Here is a 23,061-nt window from a genome sequence, read left to right as displayed (position 1 = left end):
GACTAGAATTGAGTGTCTAGAAGTGAATCCGCACACCCACAGCCAGCCCCTTCAACCAAAATGCCAGGGCCACACAGTGAGGAGAGACACCTTCCTCCAGGTGCCCCTGGAATGATTAGATACAGTAAAGCATGGTGGTTCACATTTTGCTAGATCAGAAGTTAATTCAGAATAGATGGCTATAGCTCATTGGTGGAATACTTATCTAATAGAAGCCTTGGGCTCTATCCCAAACACTAAAAAAAGTAACTATAAGAGTTAACCCCAGCTATAAAATTTTAATTTCACTTAGCACATCCCTCTATTATTTACCTAAAAGAGGTGAGAACATATTTCTATATAAAACCTTTCTCAAAAACTTTCATAGCCTCATTATCTAAAATAGCCAAAGAGGGGCTGAAGGAATGGTTCAGCAGTTAAGGGCACTTGCTGCTCTTTCAGTGGACCCAACTTCAGTTCCCAGCACCCACACTGGGAGGCTCACAGGCAGCTGTAATTTCAGCTCCAGGTAATCTGATGCCTTCTTCTGGACTCCATGGGTACCTGCATATAATACGTGGTGCACACAAACTCAAGCAGGCACACACAAAGCTGTGTGTGTGTGTGTGTGTGTGTGTGTCATTTTATTTAACTAGTCCAGCTGGCACCAGCTCATCATGGGGCAGTCAAATATCAACATCTTTCTACAGACATTAACATAGAAGCATCTTGGTGAAACTCCAAAGACATGGAGGAAATCAAACATGGAAGAAGTCAAAGCACCTGAACAGGTAGAATCTTACTTTGTTGAGACTTTACTTTTATTTTGTTGAGATGTAGTCTTACTACTTAAACGTAGTACAGGCTAGTCTTGAACTTACTGTATATCTGAGCTAGCCTCAAACTTGTGATCCTTCTGACTCATCCTTGAGAGTAGCAACCATGTCTGAATGAACCTTTATACTTTGTGTACTTTAAGCCTCGCCTCTCATAACGACACACAGTGTACACCAAGGCCTAAACTTCTAAAAAAAGACAAGCCTGGGTTGGTGTAGGCAAGGGTGTGGGAGGAGAGGGTATAGTTCACCATCTCCAAAGTCTATCAGTGACAGAAAGAAAAAAAAAGACAAATTACACACAACTAAGTCAAATGCAGCAACACAGGTCGCAAACAGATCTCAGTGGTTGAGTGGTTGCCCTGCATGTTCAATGTCCTAGATTTGCTCTCTGACACCAAAAGAATAAAAATAAAAACAATATGCCTGGTGGTGGTGGTGGTGGTGGTGGTATACCGTGTTTAGTCCCAGCAATCAGGAGGCAAAGGTAGTCAGGCAGATTACTGAACTTGAGGCCAGCATGGTCTACAGAGCTAGTTTCAGGGCAACCAGAGCTACACAGAGAAACCCTGTCTTGATAAACAAACAAAACAAAACCAAAAACCAATATAAAAATAAAACAATATGAAATCTTTGGTTCTAGCATTCAGGAGGCAAAGGTAGGCAGATCTCTAAGTTTGAGGTCAGCCAGCCTGCTCTACACAGTTAGTTCCAGGACAACCAGAGCTACACAGAGAACCCCTGTCTTAATAAACAAACAAATAATTAAAAAATAAAAACAATATAAAAATCTTTGGAAGAAGAAAGGAACCTGGCCCTGCCCTGACTTTAAGCCCAGTTGTGTAAGCCTCGTATTTTGCCTGATGGATTCACAGAGTAGTTCAGGAATAATTCCAAGGCTTGTAGGGTGCTAAAATGTGCGTGGCTTTCCCTGGTGGCTTCCAAATCCGCCTCCCAATCCCTGGCAGAGAAGTTTTGCTGCAGCTTCACATAAGGCTGCAGAGAGTCCTCCCTGAAGTATGGAGCAGAGCAGCGTTTCCAAGTCTGGCTGTTCTAGACTTGAGTACACCAGGATTGAGTGGTCCAGGTCTGGCTGTTCCAAGTTGGGTTGGTCCAAGTCTGGCTGCCCCATATTGGAAGGCTTCCAGATGCATTCACCAGACAGCCCTGGGGATAGCTGCAATGGATGCTGGGAAACTCCACTAGTGCTGAGCCCTTCTGAATCAGACCGTTGCTAGTCTTCAACCATTGGTTTTTCTGCCACTGCTTGCACCTCATTCTTTGGTTTTGGAGCCAGGTCTGCTTATCCCTAAGGTTCAGAATGGTAGAGAGTTCTTGCATCTGCTGGAGGCTGAGGTAACTCTTCCTCTGAAACCCATCCTTGAGTGCACACAATTGGGCCTGAGAGGACACAGTCCACATCTTCTGCTTCTTGGTGAGGACCTTGTTCTCTCCCTTCTTCTCATGGCCCTTGTCAGCCTCGGGACGAGACAGCTATATTCTAGGATTTGTAGAAGAATGAAAAGGCAGGTCCACAGAGGAAGGCTGAGGAGAAGCAGTCTCTGCGGAGCATCTCAGTAGCAGACATTTTTAAGTAAGAATAATTTTCCTCAGGACGACCAACCACGAGCATTGGCAAGGAGTCCGTAGAATTCGATGCTTTCTCAGAACTAGGCAGACTGTGGGGAACGGGAGGATCCACACATGTCAGCCCAATGGCAAGGCAAGAAACCTTTTAAAAGTTTTTAACAACAACAAAAAAGTTAAGTCTTTAAAACTTAGTGTCTAGAGAGACAGATCTTAGAAATTGACATATAATTTTTAAAATCTTTTTTAAAAATTACATATTTTTTATTAGATACTTTCTGTATTTACATTTGAAATGTTATTCCCTTCCCCCACCCTGCTCCCATTCTCCCCCCCTCCACTTGTTTTCATTAAGGTGCACTCGCTCCCAATCACCCTTTCTACCTTAGGCCTTGGCATTCCCCTACACTGGGAAAACATGCCCTCCCTGGACCAAAGGCCTCTTCTCACATTGATGCCAGACACTACTATCTTCAGCTGCATACGCAACTGGAGCCATAGGTCTCTCAATGTGTGCTCAATAGTTGGTGTTTTAGTCCATGGGAATTGTGAGGGGTTTGGTTGGTTGATAATGTTGTTCTTCCCATGAGGTTGCAGGCCCTTTCAGCTCCTTCAGTCCTTTCTTTAGCACCTTCATTGGGGTCCCCGTGTTCAATCTGATAGTTAGCTGTAAGCATGTTCACCTTTATCTGTATGACTCTAGAGGAGCCCCTGAGGAGGCATCTCTGTTTCCTGCCAGTAAGTATTTCTTGGCATCAGCAATAGCGTAAAAAAAAACAAAAAATCTTAAAGTAGTCAAAAGGCGAGAACAACCCCCAATACCCATCAAATAACACATAAACATGATATAGCACACCCATCATGTGGGAAGCTATTTGGCAATATAAAGAAAGAAGTAGTAATATGTGGTAAAGCACAGAAGTTTGGAATACCATGTTGAGTGGTTTTAGGTGAAATGGCTTACACATGCATGACAAGTATGTACCATGTCCCTGATCTTCAGCACCGACCTCTGGCTTTTCAACATGGGCTCTTACTATACACCACAGGTTAGCCTTGAACTTGAGATCTTCCTACTCTAGCCTCCTGAGTACTGGGTCACAGCCCTGCATTCTCATACGCAGCCTGTCCGCTATTGAAAAGATGGTGGTAAGCCATCCACCAGTGGGCTTGGAAGGCTTCTCCTGCAAGACAACATAACCTTTTTCTATACTTACCATCCGGGTGTTCCCAGGCCTTTTGCCTGTTCACTTATGAAACCCCATACTGTGGCCCAGACCAACATCAAACTCACAGCAATCCTCCTGCCTTAGTCTCTAAGGTTCTGGGATTACAGGTGAGTATCACCACAATTTGTGATGCAGATGGCATTCAGTACAACTCCCAGGAGAATGCTCAGGAGTTAGTTTCCCTAAAATCATTAATATCTATTCAAATTCAGATCAGGTATTTGCTTCTTTGTAAGGCCTCCTCAACTTCTCCCCACTCCTGGTGACTTATGGTATCAGTTGATGACATCATGTGGTACATATTGAGAGGAGGTTCAATCTGGCTGAAAATTTTGACAAAAGAAGTTAAACTTTTCCCAATGGAATGAACACTTTGCATGAAAGCAAGATTGTAAAAATTGGCTTCTAGTTCACACCACTGAGGTCCGGTAAGGTTACACATGATCTAGAAACTGCTTTGATGACATTCAGGGGTGAGTTATTTTGTCCAGAGAAATCTTTAGTGATGCCACTTGAGTTCCAGGCTCCACAGTGTCATTTCAGTCTTTCTTGAGAAAGAGACAGGCCAGAAATGTCCTTGTGTTGGCATTTGTGTGCTCAGAGAAGCTAATGGCTCCATCACCAGTGGCCTCATCACTAAGACCCGAGCAGCTGTCAATCTCTGATTGCTGGAACTCCATTTCCTCTCTTGGTGTGCTGTGTGTGTGTACAGGGAGGGTGCCAGTTGTATCCCTTTCTTGTTTTCCGCCTTAGTTTTTGAGACACGGTCTCTCACTGCATCTGAAGCTCTCACTGTATTATTAGCCTGACTGGCCAATGGAGCTCCTGGAGTCCAGCTGCCCCCAACCCCCAACCTCTAACTTGCAGTTACAGGTGTTCGTGGTTAAGCTTGGCTGTTTGTGGGTGCTGGGGATTTGAACTCAGATCCCTCCTGTTTTCACAGCACACACACCCACGGAGCCCCATCCCCAGTCCCAAAGCTATTTCTCAATGAACTCTTTCTGGCCCAGTGTGTGGCCAACGCCACCCTTTTCATGGTTTGTTTTGTTTCACCCTGGCCCGAGAAGAACATCACTGTGAACCTCCTGCATGTGGAGGTTTCTACCTTGAATCTGAGCTGAAGCAAGGCATCTGGGCCGGAACTAGCTCGGGGGTGTCTCACTCATGGTTTCTGAAACTTCAGCCGTACCAGAAACCTTTTATCCTGTCTACATAAAAGAGTAGAGTAAGTTGGGGGGGGGGGTGGTTTTTGATGGAAATCCTACTTTGCAGGATTTCTTCTTGACTAATGTATTTGAAAAGGAAAAAAAAACAAAACAAACAAACAAATCCAGCCAAGCTGTAAAAGGGTCTTCCATCAGCCCCAGCTTTTAATTGGGGCGTGGAAAGTACTTACATGAAAATGAATAAAGGCAATGAATGGAGTGTAGTGTTGCATGTATTGGAGGTGTATATGGCACACGTGGATGGAGATAGATGTATACATGCAAAGCAACTGAATGCTATGTAACCATTAAAGAATGAGGCTGGGCTCTGTGTATTAGCCCAGGAGATTCCCCAAAACTAGCCAGAAGAATGACTGTTTATGAAAATTTAAAGATCAATAGGTGCATGTGGGGGGGGGGTGTATGAGTGGCGTGTGTCTTTGTGTGTCTTTGTGAATGAAAGTGCTCTTGAAGGTGAATTAGTAAACAAGGAAACAGACCATCACCCTTCCTGTTACAGTGTCTTCTGGTAGGCTCCGGGGCATGTATGAGTCTTTGATAGTTCAACATTCGAAAGGGACATTGGTGAATGGTATTTTTAGAATTTGCAATTATGAGCCAGGTGGTGGTGATGGTGCACACCTTTAATCCCAGCCTGAAACAGAGGGAGTTCCAGGACAGCCAGGGCTACACAGAAAAACCCTGTCTTGAAAAACAAAACAAAAACAAGGAAATGAGAAAGGGGAGGAAGGGGAAGAGGAGGAGAAGGGGGAAAGGAGGAGTTGTAATTATGGGACTATACTTACAAAAAAAAAAAAAAAAAAAAACCTAAGAGGGTAGATTTTAGAGTTTAATTGTTTTATGAAAATAACTTAAACATGATAGATGCCAAGCTCTTTCAGACTAACAGGAAAGATGTTCCTGCATCTTTTGATCTGTAAGATGGGCTGGGTCTAGAATCCAGTGCATTTAAATGCAATGCAGAAAGCTGTTTCAGATGTGAGATTCGATAATGTGAGAAGTTAGAACCTGGGCTTTGTGTGGACTTGTGGTACTGTTTGTTGACTACACCCATCATACACATGAGGAAGACAGAGCCTGGTGCTAAATGTCTTCCTCCTCCACATCCACCTTAGTCTTTGAGGCAGCATCTCTCACTGAACCTGGAGCTCACTGATGGGTTATACTGGCTGGCCAGTGGGCCCTGAGATCCATCTATCTCTTCTGCCCAGTGCTAAGATCATAACCATGCAATACCTAGCTCTTATTTGGGTGTTGGGGGTCTGAACTCAGGTACTCCTCCTGATCAGCAAACACTTTACCCACTGACGTGTGTGTGTGTGTGTGTGTGTGTGTGTGTGTGTGTGTGTGTGTGTTTGACATGCAAACATGAAGTCTTGAGCTTAATCCCTAGCACCCATGTGAAAGGTTAGAACGGTACATGTGCTCGTAATCTCAGCACACGTTCCCGTGGCTTATTGATATAAATACTCAGTGAAAAGTGTGCCAGGATTCATGTGTAATTTATAAAGAGTTTTAGTGTCTAGTACCAGGAGAAGAAGAGGCTGTGAAGGTAGCTTTGGATAGGCTTTCATAAGGCCAAGAGCTCTGGGTCTGTGCACTTTCTGAATTCTGAGACATTTATGAGCATCCTGTTTACTAAAGTTGTCTCAGGAGGTTATGACAAGCATTGCCATGTTTTCCGAGGATGGTTTGATGGGACACAGCTTTGGGTAATGAGTCTAAAGATCCTTTGTAGAAATACCCGAGTCTGCAAGTTTGTGACCTTGAATTTGACCTTGAATTCATTCCTGGCAGTACCAGCTGAAGGCTTACCGCAATGACATCAGAGTTCACACTCACTTAAGTGCATGAATGTTCTGCCCCCAGCTCCTCTCTCGCTCTGGATTCTCGTGAGTCTCTCTAGAACTCATCTCCTGAGGTTTTGTCCGGTCTTACTAGTTGAATTGTTCGCTCTTGTTGAGATGTGCTTTAAGTGTGTTTCAGGGTTTAACCTTCTTGTCTGTTTTGGTTTGTGATAAGCTTAGTAGTATTCCATCTGGACCTTTTATCCACCCAGGACAGGAGGCTGGGAAGCTGCATCCTGAATAAAGTTTGCTTGAACTGACTTCCAAAAGCCCTGGCAGTTGGTGTGTTTACTGTTATGTTGATGTGTTATAAGTTCTGTGTTCTGAATTTGGAGACTTCAAGACCCAGTGCCTTCCATGGCCCTTTGTTACGTATCCTTGAATCTTAGAACTCCAGCTTCACCAGACCCTAGCAGGAAGAAAACTGATTTCCAAGGGGGTGGGAGTGTCTCCTTCTGACCACCTTTTACTCCGAATCTCCTGGCTCAGGAAAGGTAGTCGTCGGCACAGGTATTCATTGCTCCTGCACATGATCTCACTCTAGATAAACATTTTTCCCCAGATTTTCTTTTTTTTTTTTTAAAAGTGAATTGTTTTATTTATTTTTATCTGAAATGTTGCCCACCCTCTCGGTCCCCCCAACACACACAAAGTTTTTCCCCCCAACTTCCCCTTTACTTTGCCTCTGAGAGGGCAGCCCCACCTTGGGTATCCCCCCATCCTGGGGCATAAGTCTCTACAGGATTAGGTGCATCCTATCTCACTGAGGCCAGACAGGGCAGTCCTCTGCTACATATGTATCGGGGCCTCGGACCTGCCCATGTATGCTCTCTGGTTGGCGGCTCAGTCTCTGGGAGCTTCCAGGGGTCCAGGTTAGTTGACCCTGGTGGTCTTCTGGTGGGGATGGTAAGGGGTTTTCAAACTACAAACTGGGGGCTAAGGAAATGGCCCAGTACAGTAAACCATACAAGCAGGAGAACATGTGTCCCATCCCCACATCAAACCCAGGGTGGAAGCCTGTGCCTGCGTTCCACTGCCTGGAGGCAGAGACAGACAGCCCCCTGCAGCTTGATGGCCAGTCCGAGCAGCCAAATTAGTGAGAAACCCTGTCCCTAAAAGGCAGAGGAGGCCCACACCTTCAATCCCAGCATTTAGGAGGCAGAGGCAGGAGAATCTCTGTGAGTTCAAGACCAACCAGGTCTACATCTACGCAGAGAGCCCCTGTCTGTAAAACAAGTAAGATGAAGAGGCTGGAAAGGTGGCTTAGTGATTCAGACTGATTGCTGCTCTTGGTAAGGACCCAAGCTTGGCTCTTTTCACTAATATGAGGCTCCTGCATTAACACACACACATATACACACAATGAAAATAAATAAATGATGAAAACAAAGAAACAAACAACAAAATGGCAGTAAGGCAGAGTTTGATAAAGGAAGATTCCTAATATCGACCTCTGGTCTACACACACAGGCTCGCAAACTAAGAGATAATTTGTACTCTTAAACCATCTTTCAATTTTAACTTTAATTTTCATTTTTTCACCAAGTTATAGAGACCCCCCCCACCTTCCATCTTTAGGGGGTGAGTGGAGACATGTTTAGTTTCCTTTTGAAACAGACCGGTTTCTGGTTTTTTTTTTTGTTTTTTTTGTTTTTTTGTTTTTTTGTTTTTTTTTTTTTTTGGTCTAATTGTCTTTCGATGTGGATCCTCCTATTTCCTACACCCCTGCCCTCCATCCCCATGCTTGCTCCTTTAGAAAGCCATGAGAATTGATTCTGTGTCATAATAGCACATTGTAGAAGAGAGAGAGAGAGAGAGAGAGAGAGAGAGAGAGAGAGAGAGAGAGAGAGAGAGAGAGAGAGACCCCTGGTTTCCATCCATCACCTGCTACCCTTTAGCCCCGCAGCTGTGAGGCAGCCTGCATCTGAGTATGGCTTTGTTGTGGACTGCAGGAGGGGTAGGGACTGGGCATTCATAGAGCAGGCCAACTGTGGTGGCTCAGAAGTCAAACTGGGTTGAGGGAACAAGTCCAGAGTAGAGCCAGTAATGCTTCTTTGTTGTTTCAGCAACGATATTGTTTTCCCAAGGAAGGGGGCCAGATGCTCTTAAACCTTGTAGAAACTAAGTCCTGGAAATCGGTCTGGTGGTTCCTCAGAAAATTGGATGTAGTACTACCTGAAGACACAGCTATTCCACTTCTGGGCATATACCCCAAAGATGCTCCAACATATAACAAAGACACATGCTCCACCATGTTCATAACAGCCTTATTTATAGTAACCAGAAGCTGGAAAGAACCCAGATGTCCTTCAGAAAGTGCTGTATATTTTCACAGTGGAGTACTACACAGCTATTGGAAACAATGACTTTACGAAATTCTTAGGCAAATGGATGGAACTAGAGAATATCATCCTGAGTGAGGTAACCCAGTCACAAAAGAACACACATGGTATGAACTCACTGATAAGCAGATACTAGCTCCAGATAATTGGATACCAGCTCCAGAAAGCTCTGAATACCCAAGAAACAACTCACAGACCATATGAAGCTCAAAAAGAAGGAAGGCCAAAATGTAGAAGCTTCAGTCCTTCTTTAAGAAAAAGAAAAAAAAATGTGTATTCATTATATATTATTATGTAACAAACTTTGTGATCTATAATAATATTTTATAAAATAAATAAATTAACAAAAAAAGAAAAAACTAAGTCCCGTGTAGCCTTGGCTCTCCCAGAATTCACTCTGGTCTAGTGGTTTTTCTTCGTCTCCCACAGTCTTTTCATATCTAGATAGAATCATCTTGTCTAAGTATATTTTCCAAGCTGCTACTTCTTTGATCCCACCAACCATGGCAAGACATTGTATTTGTTTTTCTGTCTATTCTCAAATTAGAATCTTCTATATGTTTACACCTAGGAGTTAAGCTTGTGGATCTACAAGGCCATGAATCTAAGCTACAGACTTGAGTCTATCAATGGCTGGCTCCAGTCATAAACTCCATGAAAACAAAAGATGTCCCGAGTAACCAGGATAGGTTTAGTGTTTGTAGTGGCTGTTCCTGGTTGTCAACTTGACTATATCTGGAAGGAACCACAATCCAGAATTGGGAGGCTCACCTTTGATCTTGATCTTGAGGCGTAGAGGCTATGAATCTTAGGACACTAAAGCAAGGAGATCCCTGAGCTCAAGGTCATCTGGGACACAGCAAGTTCCAGATTGGGGTGTGGTGTTACACACCTTTAATCTGGGCCACAGCTTCTGTTGGAGACCTACATAAGGACATTGGAACAAGGAAGGCTGGCTCTCTTTGCCTGCTTGCCTTGTGGGATTGAGCATCTGCTAGATCCTTGGACTTCACAGCTGCTGATGACCATTGTTAGGGAGTTGGACTACAGACTGTAAGTCACTAACAAATTTTTTCCTATATAGATACCACCCATAAGTTCTGTGACTGTAGAGAGCCCTGACTAATACAGTGTAGTATCAGTATCATATCTCATGCTGGATTTTGATTTCAGGGTGTTTTATTTTGATTAGTAATCATTGCCGTAAATCAATGTGTTGATAATTGTTTTTAAACAATATTATATTTAATTAATTGTTGAAAATTTAAATAGCAGTAAGTTGGGGCTTCATTTACTTTCTAAACCTTCCTGGGATAATTTTAGGGTCTTTAGAAAAATGTTAGCAGCTTCTAACAATTAGGAATGGGTGGCGGCCTGTGTTCCTGCTACCAGGACCTATGTTTAAATGAAAAAGTCTCAGCCCAAATTTTTCTACATTCTCACAAATACTTTTTCACCATCAAGCACAAAAACAGTCAGGTTGCCTTCTCTCCCCATCCTGTAGTCTTTCTGGGTGCTCTGACACTTTGCAGGAAATACTCGTGTTGAAATCATAACAAACGTTTAACTCAGAAATGTTTAAAGATAAGGTATAAGCTTGCTCTTAATTGGGGGACACTAGGGAGGAATTCTTTCCTTGCACCAGGCATCACTCTGGAGGTGTTCAACTGGGTTTGCCAGATTTGGGGGGGGGTGATGACAGTGGAGATCCTGTTAGTCAACCACACATATTAGCACCATCTAGTCCTCAGGTGAAAAATGACTATTGTACTATCTGTGGAAGCCAATGAACTTGGGATGTTAGAGATGGAGCCACTGGAAATGCCCACTGTAGGCGGTACCATCCCTAGGTAGGTGGACCTGATGTATGTGTAATAAAGTTAGTAAATGTGAGCCTTATAGCAAGCCAGAAAGCCATGTTCCTTTGTGGCTCCTGCCTTGGTTTCCCTTGAAGATGATCTAAGATGTGAAAGTTGGAATAAAACCTTTTCTCCTCAGGAAACTTTTGGCTATGGTGTTATCACAGCTACAGAGATGTAGCTAGAACAGATCCTTTACATGATGGTCAACAACTAATGACTCAGCCCAACAGTGGTTCTCAACCTTCCTTTAATATAGTAGTTCCTCATGTTGTAGTGACCCCAGCCATAAAATTATTTTCATTCCTACTTCACAACTATATTTTGTTACTATTGTGAATTACTTATATTGTAAATATCTGTGTTTTCTGATGATTTTAGGCAACCCTTTTGAAAAGGTCATTTAACCCCAGGAAGGGGTTGTGATCCACAGGTTGAGAACCACTGCAGTACAACAAGGTATCGATGAAAGCCAAGAGTCAGAGAGTTCTCTCATTCGTTTTGCTAGTTTCTAGGTCTTCAGCAGCAACTTCAAAGCCTCCTTAAATAAAAATGCAACTTTACTAAGTAGCACAAAGCATACATGCCATTTAAACAATCCTTAGCTCCCCACAGCTCCTTTACTGTCCCATTGATATCTCTCCCATTGAATTCCTCCTAAAGAGAATCATGAAAATCTAGCTCTGCTAATATCCCAGGGATCTAGGAAGAGCTCCTGCAACCGTGGACAATAGGTGCAGTGACATGTTTCTAGAATCACTCACTTTACAGATCCAAGTTTGCAGGGACCCTCATGCATCCTTGCAGAACATGTCACAGATTCTTGTCTGCAAAGTCACTCTAAGGATCCTGGAATCATATCATGGGACACAGGCTGTGGAACCAACAGGCATTGGCCCATTCCATTTGCAGCACCTTTCCTGGTGATGGCCACATTCTGTTTCAGGACCCTTGGTTTTTGTTTGATAGCATAGTCAAATTTTCAAGATATGATCTTTTAGGGCCTTGTGTCACATGTTTAACTTTAAAATTTATATTATATGTGCCCCGTGTGTTGAAAAAACCAAATAATTCTGCCAAGTCTCTTTTTTCCGGACTGCTGGCTAAATATTGGTATATGTTTTCATCTTTGGTAGTGGGACTCCAGTGTCTTAATGGCACATGACCAACACCCAGCTGCACTGACAATGCCCGCGCTGTCACTGTCACCGAGCTTTGAACAGAGGCCTGGGGGATTGAAAAAGAAACACACACAGACACACAGATGGGTCACTCAACAATGGGTGAATGCCAACCAGGCTTACTCAGGACTGTTTTTATATGGGGTGAACAAAGCCTGGGAGTACAAAACAGGAACAGGATGTCCTCAGGGTAGAGATAGCTCGGATGGATCGTTCTAGGGCGTGATTAAGAACCACAATGGAGACAAGGAAGGAGTTCTCTAGCAAAACAAGTGGGGGAAGGGAAAATAAGGCCAGGCTCCAATGGCAGGTTACAATAATGCACACTTTTTAGTCTCCCTATAGCTTGATGTATCTGGTCAATAGCTTTTCCACCTCTGGGCATATTCTGTCTGGAAGACACACAAGCTCCTCTGACACAGTCCCCTTCCCTTGACCTGAAATGACAAAAACTAGCTGAGTGACCGTATCACAGAGACACATCCACATCTTGATGCACATAAAGATGATTCCCCAACTGGGGTGGCTTCTCTCTCACATACCTGCTACTCATCCTCCAAAATGGTTACTTTGTAGTCTGGGGTGGACAATGGAATCCCTTATAACAAAGACAATGCAGTGGCAAAGGGAGCAGATCTGTCCAGTGTCCCAGGGTGTGCATCCTCTGGGTAGTTATTTCTGATCTTAAACTCTCTCCTCAACTGTGTGAGCTCCCCTCCATATGTCGCTGCACAGTCAGGAGACAGTCAGCATTATCTGCACAAAGAATTCTTCCATGATCTTTCTGACCACATCCAGCAGAAATGGGTGCTTGTTAATCCATCTTTAAGTAGACATCATCAGCAGTTTTGTGTTTTTAGGGCACAACACAATGCTTGTTTGCTGCCATGGCTACCCTCGAGCACATAAACTCAAGGCACTACCATTTAATTGCTTCAATTTAAATACTATTCAGGTACTACCATTCCACATGGATAATGGCCAGCTTTCAGTTAGACAGAATCCCCAAATATTTTGGTGTGTGGTTCTAATGCATAATCTTTTGGTCTTTGTCCAAATACAGGGTTAGGGATAGCGCTTAACAGGAATGCCTGGAATCTAAACAGGCATGCTTAGAGCTTAAACAGAGTCCCCATGCCAATGTCCTTCATAGCTAACAGCCAGTGCACCCTCCTGACGCTGACAGGGAATTATGGATGAGAACTTCCCTTGTTATATCTTGTTACATGATTAAACTGTGTAGAAAGTCTGGGGGGAAACTTAATGGGAGAAAACGGTTTGTCACCTTCCCTAAATTCTCCTATTGGTTTGGGTGCTTGAGCAAACAATGTGGTTTGATAAGGAGTTATCAGCTGAGGGGAGCCAAAGAAAAGGGGATTAAGGCAACTGGCCAACTTGGGGGCTAAAGAAAACAAAACTAGTGATTACAGCTTCCTACCCCCCCCCAACACACACACACACTGATATTTCAAAATTGTGTGCACGAAATTGATCTTAGTTGAACTGTAAGTGTATGTGAAAGCTTTCCTAGAGGATAATTTTTCTGAACTGTATACTTTAGCAACTGTAGTGATTGCCACGTTCTTCTGAATATATTCTCTAGGACCTCTGCTTGGTGCCAGCTGCCACATATACAGCAAGCAGTAACCAAACAAAGTGGAGAAGGGAATGGGAGGGTAGAGAGCATGTCTGAGCCTCTCAGTGCAGAGGGGGAGTCGGCAGGGTCCAAAGGGGAACAATGTGAGCTTGAAAAAGGGACACTTAGGTAGCAAGGTGCTCTGTAGTACAGAATCCAGGAGTAGGCATGGGGAAAGGCCACTGTGAAGAGTTAAATGGTTCTAATTTGCAGCCAAGCTCCAAAGTCAGTTCAAGGATTTGAACATCTTGAAGACGTAGGGAAAGCGCAGATGGTTTCTATTGTATTTCGGGATGTGGGTGCAGATGGAGAGGGAAGGAGATATGATGTTGTATACAGGTACGGCTTCGAGATGACTCGGCTCTGGTGGGCCGTGGGTCAGAGTGGAGAGAAAGATGGAGGTCGTTAGGGATCTAGGGACTACGGTAGGCCAGGGTGGGAACAGGAGAGTCCAGCTCAAAGCTGAGCTATGTACTCCGGTTAGACTGTGTGAACTATGCCATCCCATTTTACCTTAATTAATTCTCACCATGCTTTTATGAGGTAGCTGCCTGACGGACTTACAGGGAGATCCAGTGTCATATACTGGGTAAATGACAGGTCAAATTTACTCCCTGTTTTAAGAATCCATGTTCACGGTGACACCTTGGCATTTAAAAAAGGTTAATGACTGCAGAGGCAGAGACTGTAGAAGGAGACTCTACCTTGGCTGGGTTAGCCTTGCCTCCCAAGATCTCAGTCGAGCCATCCCACCATTGTATATTTCCACAGTCCAGTGTCTTCTGCTGGGATTTGGAGCACAAGCCTCCCATACAGAGTCTCCGTGTGTTCAGTCTTGTGGTGGTTACATTGCGCAGAGTCACAACATGTTTCAGGTTTGTGGGAAATTGCAAAGGACAAGACAGAAATCATAAAAGTGCAATTGAATTACGTTGTGTCGTGGCCCCTGGGATAACAGCTGTTTTCCAGGTCTACAGTCCTCATTAGGAAATTAAAAACTCGAAGCTCCCCGTCCACAGCCTTGCACTGCTGGCCACGTGGTGACAGGAAGCCCTGTGTTTGTACAGGTGCCGGAGCAAGCAGCTTTTCGAGGTGGGTGGCTAGAAGCTCTGCTGGGAGCACAGGTGGGGTGTGTGAGGAAAAGGGAGTCCAGGAAGAATCTGAGAACTCGCTGCTCCCTGTGCGGGGGGGGGGGGGGGGGGGGGGGGGGTGTCGAGGGAGGCCCTCTCCAAGTTGCTGGGTCACATCAGGGCTAGATTCTGTAAATCTCTGCACCAATTGACGCAGAATGTTTTGGTCTTGGTACAGGCTCAGTTCCCACTTCTAAACAAATACAGAAAAATCACCTCCCGTATCACAAACCTTGGTAACCTACTGAAAGTAACCCAAACCTTGAAAACACATAAAAAATAAACCCATAGACAAATTATGTATATTTAAAACAATAAATATATAATAAATATAACCTTTAAAGTATTAAACAACAAATGTATATATATATATATATAATAAAGTACAAACATCCAAAGTGCTGGCTCCCTCAGGCTTGGTGTTTGTGAGGCCATGATGTAAGTCTTAAAGATGATGGGGATAGAGGCACGATGCTGAATAAATTCTAGTTGTGTGTGAGGTGATTTTTGCCCAAATGTAAGTGAATATACGTGTTCCAAGCACATTTGGGGAGGTGAGACTGTGACAGACTGGAGTTAGATGCACTAACTGTGTTTTTGGCACAATATTCTCAACTTTACAATGGGTGTTTTGGGACATAGCCTCATCTGAGGTTAAGGAGCATGTGCGGAACATAAAACCAGGCAGAGACAGGTGTTTTGACAAAGGAATGCTTCAACTACTGGCAAGCAGCTGCTGACTGGGCAAGTGCAGGCCACTGATTCTATTCACATGGTGGCCAAGAAAGAGTTCACTGCTAGAAGGACAGTTGACCTTGACCCATGTTCCAAATAAAGGAGAGAATTAGCCATGCAACCAGTCAACAGATGCTTTTTTTTTTTTTCTTTTTTAGCCTTGGATAAGAAGTGGGGACTATTTGGGGTCCTAAAGCAGAAATAAATATGTACCCAGCCATTTGCAGACCAGGGGCTGGGTGGCTAGAGTTACATAATTTGAAAGACTTAATGCAAGAGGGAAAAGGGAGGCCTTTGTCCCCCAAGCTCAGGTCTTTGGACTATTGCAAGAGCCGTCATAGGTGTGGTTTGCTCTAAGGAGAAGCGAAAACACAGAAGAGCTCCGAGAAGCACTAAGGCTGATTTCATGGTATAAGCTACTGTGGGGACACAATAGCTATTCTGTGCACAATAGAGGCCATTAGAGGAGAGAAACAATAGAACACAATGTGCTTCTAGGAGGTTCTCTGACTCTTGTATGGGGGAATGTAAGAAGGCCAGTGGGAATCCTGTGTAGGTAGATAAAGGGTAGCAACATTTGTATGGAAGAGTTTTACAGGACACCTTTAATCATGTTCAGGCCCAACTTGGTACTTCCCACTAGCTTGAGTGATGAATGAACGGCTTTTGGGCTAATGTAGATATGGCTGATGTAGGTATGGCTGAGATAGATGAGGGAAAGCCAGGGCTGAAAGAGTTCTTTCAACTAATTTGGTACCATGTGGAGACAATCAATAGAAATTTTTTTAAAAATCTTATGATCTATAATTCCATTACATGTTCTTAGAAGAGTAAGAGACTCCTATTGATATTGTCTGCAGGTGTCCCAAGGAGGAAGATTCTAGCTGAGCCAGAAAGAGGGCTAGCTCAAGATCCTGATACAGTAGGTGGCCTTAAAGAGGTGAAGACCTTAGTAGACACTTCCCTGCTTCTGTCTTAACCATGATGGGAGGGACCAAGAAGACATTTGAACAACAGCTTTGAGAGCAACGCTTCATGGAGTTATAGGAGGGGTTTGAGGCTTCTGCCCTGAGGAGGTAAAGTGATCAAGCCCCAAGAGGAAAAAGAGGGTGAACAAGTAAAAAAGATTTGGTATATGGATGTGACAGAATAACACTCAGCAAGAGTAAGAACAGGCTAAAGAAACAACATCACTAGGTACATAGAGAGAAGGAAATCAGGCGGAGAGGGAGCACTTGACAGGTGATCCCATCCCTGTACCACCTTAGAAAATGCAAACAAATCTCTAGTGAGAGTTAGCATATTTACTGGTTTTCTGTGAGTAAGGAAAGTCTGGAGGAAAGACACAGCAAAACTCAAGGGCAACCGAGGGATGAGTGTATCATTTTCACAGGCATATGCTATGTCAACTTTATCAAACTGTAGTATTGAAACATATACATACTTTAGGTTAGGAATATATATATATATATGGTGCTTTCCTGGTGTTCACAAGGCCTCTGGGTTTGATACTCAATACTCAGCACTTTCTCTCTCTCTCTCTCTCTCTCTCTCTCTCTCTCTCACACACACACACACACACACACACCTTCTTTTACATTTATTTTGTTTTCAGTTGTGTGTGTTATGCATCTGAGTGTATGTATGTGCATGCATCATTCTGTGTATGTGGAATGTGCACATGGAGACCAGAAGAGGGCATCAGATCCCCTGGAGCTCAAGTTATAGGCAGTTATGAGCCACTTGATATGCTGGGAGTGGATCTTTGGTCCTCTTAAGAGTAGTAAATGCTCTTAACTGGGGAGCCATCTCTCCAGCCCTATACACATGTATTTTATTATACCAATTATATTTTCCGAAGGCATACTTTTTTATAAAAAAGAAAAAGAAAAAGATTAGAATTAACCAACTGCTTATGAGCTCCATGTGCTCAAGCATGGGTTTGTGCCATCTGTGGCACATGTGATCACTTGCGTTTGTATAGCAATAGAAGAGGTCGTTAACTTGCCTGAGGTCAGACACTTAGAAATGGAGGAATCAGGCTTCAAAATCAAGTTCATATGTTTTTCTGTCTTACAAAAAAAAATCATAATGGGGTAGTTTCAAAGTGTGTAAGTGACTCCTCCCTACAGTCCCCATGGGCTGCTGACTGGACCTCATTCTCAGAGAAGGAGCTCTATATTGTTTCTGAGGCTGTGTCAGACAAGCCACACAGCTTCCATCTGGTTCTCTTGGAGAGTTCACTGTTAGAATGTTTCCTTTGAAGATGCTTCCCCTAGGGACCTGTCATTCTGGAGAAGCCTGAGCCACTTGGAAAGGCCACATAACTTGTACATCCCAGACTTCTTGATTGAGCAGCCCAGACCAAGCACTAGCTACGTGGGTGAAGAAGCCATCTTGAATGTAATCTTCCCAGCCCAGTTATTCAGTCTTCCCAGATAAATCTCTAGATGCTATGGAGCAGAGATCATCCAAATCTTCAACCCACTGAGTCCATGAGTATAACTTTATGCCACTGCATTTGGCATGGCTAGGCAGCAACAGACAGTAACGCTGACAGTCTGCTTTAGTGGTATAAACAGATCTAAGCTGCATGTCCAATAGGAACAAGCAATGTATGCCATGGGATGGATTAACTTCAAGAATGACAGAATAATCCCTCGCTTGTTATAAAGTCTGGTCCCATTCTATAGAAATGTCATGTAGTCTTTTAAATCCCATCAACTCAATCAGCTTCTTGGGTCACACAACTAATGCATAGTCTTATATAAAGTTATAAAGCTAAGCCAGGCTTTCTGGCTTGTATAGATCATTAAAGACTGTTTTTGATACAATAATTCCATGCTCTGTTGCCTGTAAAGACATTTAGAGTTACATGGTTAATGGCATTTCTAAACCTATAGCTGGTGGAAGTCATTTTAAGTCAGAGCATTGAATAACTTCATTTTCCCCCAAAAGTAATGTTTTGGGATGTGTTTATTATAGAGGTCAAGTTGATATTTATGCAGAAACCCAAACCATGCCCAGATGGCTCTTGAATGTTTCTTTGAGGGCATTGTGTAGTATTCAATTGCTTTGGACAAGCATGACTCCCTGTAAACCTAAATAAAGATATGTCTTTCTTCTGAAACCTCCTGCAACTAAAAATACATTGCACTGGAAATCAGATGCTTGCAGCAACTAGATTCAGCTGCTGTCTGTAGTGTTTCGAAAGTTCAGGAGCAGAACAGTCCTGATGTGGTGGCACACACCTGTGATCTCAGCCCTGGGGAACTGGGAAGGTGGGTCACACATGGACACAAGGGTCTCTTTGGCTGACTACTTTAGCGGAAATGGTGAGATGTAGGTCCAGTAAGAGATTCTGTCTCAAAAAGTAAAGCTGAGAGCAATGGAGGAAGACACCCAGAGGTGACCTCTGACCCCTACACATACCACACCACACACATAGAGAGTTCATGAACATAGAGAATGTGTTCCTTTGCTTGCTATCAGGGAACCTAAAAAGAAATTAGAGTATGGATAATGAGACTGCTACCCTCTGCGCAGGCTAGACAGAAGATGCTGAACTGCCCCCCAGGCTTTTAGCACACAAAGGTCAACTTGAGCTTTGTGGGGGGGGGTGGTAGTAAGGGAATTGGCTCTTGAGGAATCTAGATAGAGCTTGGGGGAATATTAGGGGCAAAACCAGAAGAAAATAGAAGGTATGATACTTAAGAAAGAGTTAAGAGCCAAGACTCCAGACAAAAAGAAGAAAAACACTGAGTGCAAATTAGTCATGGCTGTGCAGAGCTCCTGCCACCAACCATGCTCAGACCCCGAGGCAAAGTAAGATGCTGCAGCCAGCTCTTTTGCCTTCACCACCCTTTGTATTGTAGAGACCATGGTCATGGTGCTTTGTCATTCCCACAGACTCCAGATTCCTTCTGTGAGTGTGCAGTAAGGATTGTGGCAGAAACCCACATGAAAGGTTCCAGTTAGCGAGTGATAAATCTTCTGGAAGATGAAATGGCTCTGACTTCCATGCTGCCATCTGGACTGTAGCCATTTTGAAAGTTAACTCTTTGCTCATTGTAATTGGCTGTGGCTAAAGTGTTGCTTGTGTCGTTAGATTAAAAATAAAACAGGGAAACCCTTCCCACTGCCGCAAAGCTCACAGCCGGCAGTAACAGTCAGAGGCTTGCTTTGTGAGCTGTTTGGGAATGAGTCATCAGGCTACTTGAAGCCAGAGGCTCCAGTAAATCTAAACATTTGATAATGCTTGTTTTGGCTTCATTTAGTGGGTAATGTGAGATCAACCAGTCAAGCTCATTGCCATGCCAGAGCTGGGTGGCTTCTTATAAAAATAGCAGCATTCCCCTCAAAATCCCAAGAACACCTGTGAAATAATGCAATTTCTAGACTCAGAAGGGACAACCTTCCAAGGAAGAGTGGGAGTGTCATTCAAGCCAAGGTCAACTTAGTTAAAAGCCCCTTGATAGGGGTGTGAGCCCTGATAAGTTGCCCAGGCTCCCGTGGGTGGCTATCCTCACACCCATGCACATGCAAGCATCAGTAACTGGACTCAACCAGTTATTAAAGAGGAGGAGGCAGAGGAAGTGCAAGAGGAACAGGAGGAAGAGATGAAGTTGAAAAGGAGACATGAAGAAAGGAGGTCTAGGGAAAGCTGGAGGGAGAAGTAGAGGTAGATGCGACCAAAATATATCTGTAAGCATGCCTAAAGTTCTCAAGGAATAAATAATTTTTTAAAAAGGTCTTTGAAACTTGTTACTGGGTTTCATGCAAATTTTATCAGTCAGGATCTGTGCAAAATTGGGTTCCTTGGGAACAGTGCTTAGAGAAGAGGACTGTGTGTGAGTTTAATTGATAAAGACACTCCTCCAGGGAAGCCCAGGCACAAATGAAGGGAAGTGGTAAACTGGTTGAAGGTGGTTTGGAAGTGTCCCCCGACGTTCCAAGTTTCCCAGGCTTGGTCATCAGTCTGTTGTTCTTTTTGGAGGTGCTGGAACATTTAAAGAGGGAGACTCTAGTGGAAGAAAGTGAGGTCATTTTGGGGCATGTCCTTCGAGAAAACAATGGGACCCTGGCCCTTCCTGTCTTTCTTTTTACTTCACTTTCAGACACTTGCACCAACCATAATAGACTGCTATCATAGGCCCAAAACAACAGGGCTAAATGACCATAAACTGAAACCTCTGGAACCATGAACCACAGACAAAAACCCTCCCCTTTTTTAACCTTGATTATCTCAGGTCTTTTGTCATGGCCACAGAAAGGTAACTGATACACCGAGCTAACGTGCTGTATTAGACCATGTGCTATGAAGGCAGGCAGCAAATGAACTGGGCTGTCATTTAACGTGTGAATAAAGCCTCTGTGAACTCCACTACGAGTATAATCCAGGGGTTATTCAAGACTTGGCAAAGGATTTGTGAGTTCATGTATTGCCATCCATTAGGCAGCTGTTCAAATATTATAGCAGAGTGAAGGTGAATTTCCCAGCTCTCATTGGGAACAAATGCTTTTAGATGCCTACGCCCCTTCATGTACCTCTCTCCTCAACCTCCAAGTTGAGTGTTCTGCATGAGAAGATTGATGGGTGTGTCTTCATGATTCAAGGAGATCATGACACATTTTTAGCCGTTGTAATTGCTTTCCACCATCGTAATGTTGTTCTCCTTTATGGCATAAATAAGAGAAAACAATTTGGATTCAGTTTGTATTGAATGTTAAACTTTTCATGAACCTAGCTATTTATGTGATGGACACCTACAGTGTGTTTTTGTGTTCTAAACACTGTGTTCAGTCTTGGAGACACAGAGCAGCAATACAGCCTGTGAATGTCCTTGTATCCTCAGAGCACAGTCGAAGTTGAGAGAGAGAGAGAGAGAGAGAGAGAGAGAGAGAGAGAGAGAGAGAGAGAGAGAGAGAGAAAGAGAGAGAGAGAGAGAGAGACAAGGAAGGTAAGCAAGAGCTGTACCAGGAAGCTCCTGGAAGATTGCACTAAATTCAATGAAATTTCTTGAGTCATACTTCCCAGAGTCATGAAGTATCACCAGTGACTAAATTCCACCAGACTCCATTCTGTGATATACAGAGATGAGGCAAGTCCCTTACTAGGCACTTTGTCTTGCAAACCTCTCCTTGAAAGCACAGATGGCACAGAACACAGACTACTGTGTTCTTTTCTGCCTGTTACTGACTTTCCTTGGCCTTTTCTCAAATTCTCTAAGCTTCTGTGAGGCTGGCACTTGTGCATGCTGGGAATAGAATATAGGTCCTCATACATGTTATACACACACATGTTGACACACACTCAGGCCTTTTTCTATTTTGTCACACGGTGAAGAGCCACGATGCTCCGGTTGGTTGCCACTTGCTGTATCCACGGAGCTAGAGACGTAGCCCTTCTGGAATTTATGCACTAAGCACGGGGGAGAAGTTTCTGGAAATCAGTTCAGGGTATTGCTAGAGGAAAGGGGAATAATATGCACTTTCCTCCAACTGTCCCCTTCCTTTGCTTCCTCTTCCACAGCCAAATACCTCAAAGGGATTTTCTTTCCTAAGAAGATTCTATTTTGTTATTTACGTATGTGTATGTGTGAACGTGTGCAAGGCCAGCAGAAGGCGTCAGGTCCCCTAAAGCTGAAGTTACAAGTGGCTGTGAGCCACCTTATGTGGGTGCTGGGAAACAAACAGCAAGTGCTCTTGACCATTAACCCACCTCCCGCTCTCTCTTTCAGGAGTGCTCTACTGTCTCACTCTACTTGTATTATTTCCCAGGTCTCTGTTCTGTCACACCACAGACAGCACCTCTCCATGGTCACTGACAATTTTTCAACTACCAAAATGCAAATCAGGTCTCCAGTCTGTCCTTGTCCTCTGCCTCTCAAGGGCTGACCTGGTACCTGATGCATCCTTCACAAATATGGGCTTCCTTCACCCATACCTGGCCGGCTACTGCAGCCTCTTCTCTCTTTACTGTTTCCCACTCTGCTCGGCTTCTAAATATGGTGGAGTAATATAATCTGAATTTTTAAACCATGGAACCTCAACTTCTGTGCCAATGGCTGCAAAGTGAACCCCACCTCTCTACTGAACCCCAGATTTGTGCCTCCTTTTGCCAGTCTTATTTAGAAGTCTCGCCTCTTCTCGTCTTCTCTGTGCATGTTTCTGCTACAAACCCAGCCTCCACCACAGCTCACCTGGGCTCTTGCATCAGTCTCTAGACTTCCTGCTTCCACATCTGCCAGAATGGTTTTATTGAAAAATTCAGATTATATTACTCCCCTGGTTCCTGCCTTCTACTGAGTTTACATTGCACCTAAAATTAAAAGAAAACAAGAGCCCGAGTCTTCAGCATAGCTTCCTACTGGCAATGTCCGTGGCTCCTACCACCTTACTCTCTGACCTCCCTTGCTGGTACTAATCCTGCAAAGGCTGATAGATGAGTGGTCAGCCCTTGGGTGTGTTAGGC

At 43.8% G+C, this 23,061-nt stretch overlaps 1 pseudogene across 1 annotated transcript; it reads right to left on the bottom strand.

Moving 5' to 3' along the window:
• Positions 1 to 1,643: 1,643 nt before the first annotated feature.
• LOC308434477 (homeobox protein NANOG-like) lies at positions 1,644 to 3,429 on the bottom strand (annotated as a pseudogene). The gene is made up of 2 exons: positions 3,388 to 3,429; positions 1,644 to 2,547 (listed from the first exon to the last, which is right to left on the bottom strand). The product of its transcript is annotated as a homeobox protein NANOG-like (transcript).
• Positions 3,430 to 23,061: the final 19,632 nt, after the last annotated feature.

This window comes from Micromys minutus (assembly GCF_963924665.1).
Source record: "Micromys minutus genome assembly, chromosome: 1".
Taxonomy (NCBI): Eukaryota; Metazoa; Chordata; class Mammalia; order Rodentia; family Muridae; genus Micromys; species Micromys minutus.
This window is presented reverse-complemented; position numbering and strand designations above follow the sequence as displayed.